Source organism: Oncorhynchus tshawytscha, linkage group LG30 (genome assembly GCF_018296145.1).
Source record: "Oncorhynchus tshawytscha isolate Ot180627B linkage group LG30, Otsh_v2.0, whole genome shotgun sequence".
NCBI lineage: Eukaryota > Metazoa > Chordata > Actinopteri > Salmoniformes > Salmonidae > Oncorhynchus > Oncorhynchus tshawytscha.
In genome coordinates, this window is record NC_056458.1 from 22,860,441 (window position 1) to 22,866,727 (window position 6,287).

Here is a 6,287-nt window from a genome sequence, read left to right on the forward strand (position 1 = left end):
CCAGACAAGTACCTAAAACATAATGGCAAGCTATTGACCACTAAACATTCACGGGGGCGTGGTCTGGCACAAATACACATACAGTGCATTTGTAAAGTATTCAGGCCCCTTGACTTTTTCCACATTTTGTTACGTTACTGTCTAATTCTAAAAATGATAAAATAGTTTTACAACCTACACGCAGTAACCCATAATGACAAAGCAAAAACAGTTTTATAAATTTTTTTGCACCTTTTATTAAAAATATAAATTATATTTACCTAGGTATTCAGACCCTTTACTCAGTACTTTGTTGAAGTATTCTTGGGTATGACGCTACAAGCTTGGCACCTTTTATTTGGGGAGTTTCTCCCATTTTCTCTGCAGACCCTCTCAAGCTCTGTCAGGTTAGATGGGGAGCATTGCTGCACAGCTATTTTCAGGTCTCCAGAAATGTTAGATCGGGTTCAAATCCGGGCTGAGGGTCGTTGTCCTGTTGGAAGGTGAACCTTCGCCCCAGTCTGAGGTCCTGAGTGCTCTGGAACAGGTTTTCATCAAGGATCTCTCTGTACTTTGCTTCGTTCATCTTTCCCTCGATCCTGACTAGTCTCCCAGTCCATGCCGCTGAAAAACATCCCCACGGCCTAATGCTGCCACTACCATTTATTTTTATTAGATTTTTTTTCACCTTTATTTAACCAGTTGGCCAGTTGAGAACAAGTTCTCATTTACAACTGCGACCTGGCCAAGATAAAGCAAAGCAGTGCGACACAAACAACAATACAGAGTTACACATGGAATAAACAAACATACAATCAAAAATTAGGTATACAGTGTAGAGGTCGCCCAATTACTATTTTTCGATACCGATTATTGGAGGCCCAAAAAACCTGATACCGATTAATCGGCCGATTTAATTTTAAAAAATGTATTTGTAATAATGACAATTACAACAATACTGAATTAAAACTTATTTTAACTTAATATAATACATCAATTTAGCCTCAAATAGATAATGAAACATGTTCAATTTGGTTTAAATAATGCAAAAATAAAGTGTTGGAGGAGAATGTAAAAGTACAATATGTGCTATGCAAGAAAGCTAATGTTTCAGTTCCTTGCTCAGAACATGAGAACATATGAAAGCTGGTGGTTCCTTTTAACATGAGTCTTCAATATTCCCAGGTAAGAAGTTTTAGGTTGTAGTTATTATAGGACTATTTCCCTCTATACCATTTGTATTTCATTAACCTTTGACTATTGGATGTTCTTATAGGCACTTTAGTTTTGCCAGTGTAACAGTATAGCTTCCGTCCCTCTCCTCGCTCCTCACTGGGCTCGAACCAGCAACACAACGACAACAGCCACCACATCGAAGCAGTGTTACTCATGCAGAGCAAGGGAAACAACCACCCCAAGGCTCAGAGCGAGTGAAGTTTGAAACACTATTAGCGCACGCTAACTAGCCAGCCATTTCACTTGGTCACACCAGCCTCATCTCGGGAGTTGATAGGTTTGAGGTCATAAACAGCGTAATGCTTGATGCACAACGAAGAGCTGCTGGCAAAATGCAGTGCCGTCTTCTGCCTACCACCGCTCAGTCAGATACTTAGATACTTGTATGCTCCGTCAGATTATATGCAACACAGGACACGCTAGATAATATCTAGTAATATCATCAACCATATGTAGTTAACTAGTGATTATGATTGATTGTTTTTTATAAGATAAGTTTAATGCTAGCTAGCAACTTACCTTGGCTTACTGCATTTGCGTAACAGACAGTCTCCTTGTGGAGTGCAAGGAGAGAGAGGCAGGTCGTTATTGCGTTGGTCTCGTTAACTGTAAGGTTGCAAGATTGGATCCCCGAGCTGACAAAGCAGTTAACCCACCGTTCCCAGGCCGTCATTGAAAATAAGAATGTGTTCTTAACTGACTTGCCTAGTTAAATAAAGATGAAATAAAGGTGTAAAAACAAAATCACCGCACAAAAATACCGATTTCCGATTGTTATGAAAACTTGAAATCGGGCCTAATTAATCGTCCATTAAGATTAATCGGTCGACCTCTAATACAGTGTGTGCAAATGAAGTAAGGAGGTAAGGCAATAAATAGGCCAATAATGGCAAAGTAATTACAATTTAGCAATTTACACTGGAGTGATATATGTGCAGATGAGGATGTGCAAGTAGAAATACTGGTGTGCAAAAGAGCAGAAAAACAGAAACATATGGGGATGTGGTAGGTAGTTGGTTGGATGGGCTATTTACAAATGGGCTGTGTACAGCTGCAGCGATCGGTAAGCTGCTCTGACAGCTGACGCTTAAAGTTAGTGAGGGTGATAAGTCTCCAACTTCAGTGATTTTTGCAATTTGTTCCAGTCATTGGCAGTGGGAGAACTTGCACAATTGGTGGCAGACTAAATACTTTTTTGCCCCACTGTATTTATTTATCTACTTTCCTAATATTAAGCACATTGCTTATCTTTACAACAGAAGTATAGCCTACCTGGCTGGCATGAAAATGAACAGTCAGGTAGGGCAAACGCGTCCTCCATTCGCTATAAGTGCATAGATTTCATGTATTTTTTCCCGCTGCCCCTGTTTCGAGACAGGTGCATGATAATGGTCCATTCTAAATCAAAACAAATTTCACACATATATTACTTAGTATATGTAAAGACAAGATTATATCAAGAATAGTCTGATGGCTGATAATATTAACCTATCACTTGTGAATGATGCCCAGCATAAGGCAAGAAACAATGCCTCTTTTTGTGACTTTTTAGAATCATAGTCGCACACCTCATGTAGCCTAGTCCATAAACCGCTAAAGTGGCCAAATAGCTTGTTAAAATTAAGCACATTAATCTGCTTTACAAGGGGTGTAGAGCGTAACTGGCATACATAAGCAGCGAGTGAGTTTCAAGTTTGGGGAAGATAATTTTCTCCATAAAAATCCACCTTTTTATAATAAAAGCATTATTTGCATAAGCGCATTTGCTGTCACCTTTTGATAATTGTGTTTTCCCGCTAATGGAACATTTGCGCTTGTAGCCTACTGCCTTGTGTGCATTGCTGCGCTTATAATGTGAAGAAATAGCCTAATGGTTTAGATTGTTTAGCTTAAAATGTTGATAATCTGTTTTGTCAGCCACGTTTTTTTAATGCTAGTGGTTGTATTAATTTGGGATCTATCCTATCCCCTACTGTCCCAGACTGTTTAGAATATTAATTTCTTGCACAGAATAGGACAAATGTTGTACTATGGGGTATATAAGATTAACATAGGCTAGTGCTTTTCTGTTCGTTAGGCCTACTCATTTTTTTGGGCTGACAAAGTAAATGTGGACAGTTCTTCCAATACCTTCACTTATCACCTCGGATTTGTATAAGGACACACAGTCACTTGTAGCCTGTGAGAAAGACTTGATCACGTGATTGAGAGCAATATGAGTGAGAGGCGTTCGAGTCGCGCAGGACTCCGGAAGAAGGGCACAACGCGGCCACTGGCCGCAGAAGGCATGGATTTTTTAAGGATGGATTACGGCCACACAAAGGGGATTGCCGCCGTGAAATTCTAGGCATTATCAAGTGCTTGTCAAATAGTGAATACGAGACTGATGATGTTTGTACAGCCTGTGCAAAAAAAACAAAGCCGAGCTCATTCCATTCAAGCATCTTTTTCGCATCATGCAGCCTTACAATGTATAACACATCGACAACGTTTGTAGAACAACTAAAGTGTCATTAATAACTCTAAATGAAGCATATAGGAGTACCTATTTCTTTGTTAACTGCTCTACACAGAATAGCCACGTGCGCACTCCCTCAAATCGTTTGGAGAAAATATCCCTTCTATTTATATTATTCAGCTTAGTTCAATTGTATTCTTCATACTATAAAATATTTCTACGAAATTCTAAGCAAATATTGGCTGCTAAATGAACTAGTGTAGCCCACAGCCATTTGGCATGGCCAGATCAGGACCTAACATAATGACAACTCAGAGTATGTTATTCTGTTCTTCTGACTACATTGCCTTCATATCATGCTAATTTAGACCTGTCTAAAATAAATAATGTATTTATTCTGAAGGTGTAGGCTTTATTACATGGATTTATTAGACTTTTTAAAATGTAAAGGTCTGCTTCAGTGGCTTGAAGGCTCTGTGTGGAAGCCTGGCGATGCTCAATGTGTATGTTAATTAGCTGTAAATTACCGTGAGAATGACAGTTATTTGCTTGTCAATCACCTGCTGATTAAATTTCGTGACGTCTCTAGGCGTGTGCCTTTCCAAATCGTGTCCGATCAATTGAATTTAACACAGGTGGACTCCAATCAAGTTGTAGAAATATCTCAAGGGTGATTAATGAAAACAGGATGCACCTGAGCTCAATTTTGAGTCTCATAGCAAAGAGTCTGAAATACTTATGTAAATAGGCTATTCCTGTTATTTTCTATAAATTTGCTAAAATGCCTAAACCTGTTTTCGCTTTGTCATTATGGGATAGTGTGTAGATTGAGGATTTAAAAATTTTATTTAATCCATTTTAGAATAAGGCTGTAACGTAACATTTTCTGGGCTCTAACCAGAATAGAAAGAGGAGTGGGAGGCCCCGGTGCACAACTGAGCAAGAGGACAAGTACATTAGTGTTGAGTTGGAGAAACAGAGGCCTCACAAGTCCTCAACTGGCAGCTTCATTAAATAGTCCCTGCAAAACACCAGTCTCAACATCAGCAGTGAGGAGGCGACTCCGGGATGCTGGCCTTCTAGGCAGAGTTGCAAAGACAAAGCCATATCTCAGACTGGCCAATAAAAAGAAAAGATTAAGATGGGCAAAAGAACACAGACACTGGACAGAGCAACTCTGCCTAGAATGCCAGCATCCCGGAGTCGCCTCTTCACTGTTGAGACTGGTGTTTTGCGGGTACTATTTACCTTGTCACAACTGAACTGATTTGGTCAAACACATTAAGAAGGAAAGAAATTCCACAAATGAACTTTTAGAAGGCACACCTGTTAATGGAAATGCATTCCAGGTGACTACCTCATGAAGCTGGTTGAGAGTGTGCAAAGCTGTCATCAAGACAAAGGGTGGCTACTTCGAAGAATATGAAATATATTTTGTTTGAACACTTTCTATCTATCGCTCTCTTGTCAGACAGTGTTCTGCCTCTCTTCTAAACAGTCAGTCAGTCGTACTGGTGGCTGGCTGGCCCCTCATTCTCATCAGACCTTAATGCCCGCTGAATAGGACAGCTGTGTTGACAGTCTCTGTGCAGGGCCCCAGTGCATCATGGGGCATGGCCTTTGTGATCAGCCCTGATCTGAGCACGCTCCACTGCCGCTCCACTTGCACTGGCGTGACCTCTGTTCACCCTGTCTACTCCCTGCACAACATGAGAGGGAGAGAACTTGTCGGTCGCCGCATTGGCATGGAACAGACTGTACTGAAGTCTTCCCTCTGGCTGACTACAGCAGCAACTTCATAGATGCATCCCTAATGGCACCCTATTCCAAATATAGTGCACTAAATTTGACAAGATGCCTATGGTCATTGGTGCACTATATATGGAATGGGGAGCCATTTGAGATGCATCCCACCTCACTACTTTATAACTTCTGTAGAGGTGACTAACTTCAGTGGCCCCATCACAGCCTCATTTGGACCGATGATTGCAAAGTTAAATAAACCATACAGCTATGTGCATGGGCTACTTTTACCAATATCCACCCCCAAAAGATTTAAAGCACATTTACCTGAAAAACATTGCAAATGCAAAGTTTGTTAACACAACGACGGTTTGTGCCGTTTGTGCAGTCCTTCTGTTACCAAACAGAATGACATTGAAAGTCAATATATATAAAAAATATTTAAATAATAATATTTAAGTTAGTGTTTTTGTCAAATGTTCTGTGGAAATTGTTAAAAGTATTCCTTGTGCGTAGTTGTATGGTTTGTTTAACTTTGCAATCATTGGTTTTTGTTTGACATACATTTTAGAGTATTACATCTCTGTCTCAGTGTCATTCTCTTACCATGGAATTTCCCCAGAGTAAAGATTTTTCTGTCTGGTTGAAACGCTTCATTGTCTCAAGGGTACCCCTGGCCATTTTGGATGGGGGAAATAAAGTGACAAGGAGCTCAGCTTATAGTAAATAATGTGTGTATGTATTGAGAAGAAGCTGTGTTTTTGCATCGTAGCTCTTATCTGACTGAACAATATTTGCTACAGCTGTTTTTTTAAGGTTAAATACATGTAGGCATATTAGGGTACAAATAAAACAATGGAGAAATATTCAA